Source organism: Montipora capricornis, chromosome 9 (assembly GCF_036669925.1).
Source record: "Montipora capricornis isolate CH-2021 chromosome 9, ASM3666992v2, whole genome shotgun sequence".
NCBI lineage: Eukaryota > Metazoa > Cnidaria > Anthozoa > Scleractinia > Acroporidae > Montipora > Montipora capricornis.
The window spans coordinates 38,368,516-38,371,934 of record NC_090891.1 but is presented as its reverse complement, the minus strand read 5'-3'; the positions used below and the strand labels follow the sequence as shown (position 1 = coordinate 38,371,934).

Below are 3,419 nucleotides of genomic sequence, written 5' to 3'. Positions count from 1 at the left end.
CTCATGAAGTGTTGAAGTGATACTGTAGTGTCTATCATTTATTAATTTGGTTATGAAGAATAAGGTGGGAGGGGAGAGAAGGGGGCTTAAAAGAGAAGGGCATTTTAATAACTTTCTTCCTCTGAAATGGGGAGAGGCCGCGGAATAGGGGATTTACGGCAGTCAACACACATGAATTGAGAGTGCAGTGCAATCGCACTGTTATTGGTTCAAGTCGTGCTTGACTCTAGATTTTTTGTTTTTCATACATCGTCACGACTTCCTAGGTTGTTCCATTAACTGAGGTGATATTTCGCTGTGAAAAATCATATTTTCATTTTTACGTAGCCGTAGAATTGGTTAGTGAGTCTCGCCCCAGTCTGAAGTTTGTTTGGGTATCCAATCGGAAATGCGGGATACAGTAATTATCAGTCACACGTGCCCCTCAACGACATTTTTTTCATATTTCGAAGGTAAAATTTAGGTGGACGTCAATCAAATGTTTCCATGACAATAGTCCTGTTCTCTTGGCGGCAGGTGAATTCGTCATGGAAACACTTGATTGACGTCCACCTAAATTTTTACTTTCGAAATATGAAAAAATGTCGTTGAAGGACGTGTGTGACTGATAACCCCTGTAATAGCAGCAGTGATTTGGGAAATTGAGAAGGGGACCGTTACCAAAACTGAGACATCAAAAAACCAAGATGGTCAAGATGGTCTTTCATTTTCCATAAAATGCAAAACTTGTAAAAAATCCTCTTTCCAAAAACTTCAAGGTTAGAAAAAAATGTAATTTACAAGCTCATCATATCTCCAGTTTACAGTGGCAGTTTGCAACTAAATTATTCATTGTTTTGGAACATCAAGCGATCACGATATGTATAGGTAATCGCATGGGGCCGAGTAAAATTAAGGATTAATATCACGCGTGTTTTCAGAAGTTGCTGAAATTGCCCGAGTCGCGCAGCGACGAGGGCAATTTCAGCAACTTCTGAAAACACAAGTGATATTAATCCTTAATTTTACGAGGACCCATTGCGATTACTTGTTAATAACAAAGAGGGCAAAATTTTCTTAACACTGTTGAGGGACCTCGAAAAACAGACAGCTAAGCGGAAACACTCGTTCGCTCGGAAGCAAAACAACTGACAAACAGACAAGCAAGTCAACTTGTTCTCTGCGTCCAAAACGAGTATAGATGATTGTTATTTACATCCACTCGAGAGGAAAATACGAGTTTCATTCGTGAACAACTGTAACAACGATTAAACCAAATGTTAAGCTTCAATTTATTTTATTCACCTGTGCTGTAGAGGTTTTTACCACTTGCAAATACGCATCCGTAAACATAGCAAAAGGTTTGTCCAAAGAAATCCACCAAATTTGAGCTACTTGTTCCTCCCGTCAATGGCAAATTGTTCTGTGACCTTTTTTGTTGAGCTGCAAGATGTCGTGGTAAACTGAAAGCCCTTGACGAAAGGAATCATTTTGTTTTTCAACCACACAATCCCGCTACGCCGGGCGCCATGTAAGTCGATCCAAGTTTTAAGCTTTTCGTGAAAAAAATATTTTGCCCTTCTTCTTGTCACTCGAAAATTCAAATTCAGATCATCTTTTAAAGCTAGTTCTTAATCTTTATGCCTTTTCGGCGAATGCAGCGCGAATTAAAAGACAAACTTCGACGAAGACGAAGTTGTTTTGCTCAAACAGAAGAAACCAACTGAATGTGGAAGACGTACGTTCAGCCAATCAGGAGCGAGAATTTTTGGCGCTCGACCAATCGTGAGCGAGTAATTTTGCCCTCTTCTCAAGCAAAATTAAGAAAAAAATACCCTCTTCATTGACCAATCAGCAAGGGGGACTTTTGTCTGATTGGTTGATAATTTGCTAGTGCCCAGGCTTTTTTGACACGCGAGCGAGCGAAATAACAAACAAAATGGCGGCCGAAGATGTCTTGTTCGATTACTTGCTATAGGAATTTTTTTTAGCCACAGCATCGTGTACACCTTTTTTCTTTCGGAATAGCGGTATTTCAGTGGTAAAACTTCTTAACAGTCTTTCGCTCTTGTCTGTCTTGTGTGATCGAATTTTCGTCGGCGGCTTCATGCACAATATTGAGTTAGGCAGATTTCCGAGTAAATGTTGTTATAGATCGATTGAGGTGGGAGTTCAGCCGAGACGGCCCTGTCAGTTGAAGTCTGCTAAGGTAAGATGAGTTCGCTATTCCTTTTGTTTTGTATATAATCTCAAGCTAACATAAGGAAGCACAGCCTATTAAATTTTCTTTTAAAAATTAATGTGTTTTACTTTCCTTCTTGTCAACAGAAAAAAACTTATAAGAAATGCCAGCGTTATCAACGTCCTCTTCTTCACCAGTTCCTAAATTTTAATTACTAGTTTCAACTAGCAACTTGTGTGGAGGTTTTACTATAACGCCATGGATTGAAATCAGGGGTTAGATAGTAGGGGAACTGTAGGAAGCTGCACAGTAGATAGTTGATGAAGGTGCATGCGAGCTATTGCTATTTCCTATTTTTTTGTGTCTTTAAAATTCGATTGTTCTTCAGGGAATTTTTCCTATATTTTGTGCTCATGGCTGGAGAAAAATAATGTTGTAAGCTTGTGCTTCATGTTGGCAAAACAATTATTTTGAACCTCGCAATAGTGACTATAATGATGCATGTCCATTTAATACTGCTATTTTCTTCCCACTTTTAGATTTTCTTATTTTGTGACCCTTTTATCCACTTGACACCCTGTAAATAGCAATTTGTTGAAATTACTGTATACATTATGTGGAGGGGAAACCTCTGCAATGCAGCATGCCAAAACACTATAATTTATACAAATGAACTTCTAATTCACATTAACTCTAACCTGCCAAATATTTAGGACTTGCTTTGTGCCCACAAGTCAACTTGAAATTTAAATAATACTCAATATTTTATCTTCCAACCTTATCAGAAAGTAAATTCAACTTAAGCTGGTCAATGCCTTGAACAAGTTTCAATCTTAAGATATTTGGGTATGTCACTATGTGAATTGAACATCACCTTTCCTGGCATCATGATCTTCATTATACATGTATTTGTGACAATAATAATTGTATTGCATCATAATTAAGGTAAAGCATTATCTCAGTGAACATTCTCTATTCAATATCTATTATTCACTTATTTACCCATATTCACTAAATGGCTACATATCTACATGTATCTTCATACTAGATTCTGCAAAATCTTGAAAAGACATAATGCAGGTGGTTGGTAGGGACTGGTTAGTGCAGTAGTTTCACTTTAAAAGCATTGTCATCATCAAGACTGAGTACATCAGGGGCAAGTTTATTCCAATTACAGATTGTGCATGACCAAAAGCTGTATTTATATTCATCACACATTGTGGGGTAATTAAAAAGTTATTAGAATCAGCAATGACGT

The 3,419-nt window shown here is 37.7% G+C and overlaps 1 long non-coding RNA gene across 1 annotated transcript in view; it reads left to right on the top strand.

Annotated features, from left to right (window-relative positions):
* Positions 1 to 970: 970 nt before the first annotated feature.
* LOC138016832 (uncharacterized) overlaps positions 971 to 3,419 on the top strand; it is a 5,244-nt gene continuing 2,795 nt past the window's right edge. The window contains exons 1-2 of the long non-coding RNA XR_011125886.1: positions 971 to 2,188; positions 2,308 to 3,419. The exon at positions 2,308 to 3,419 is cut by the window's right edge and continues 2,795 nt beyond it. This is a non-coding gene — a long non-coding RNA (uncharacterized lncRNA). The remainder of the gene's footprint in view (positions 2,189 to 2,307) is intronic.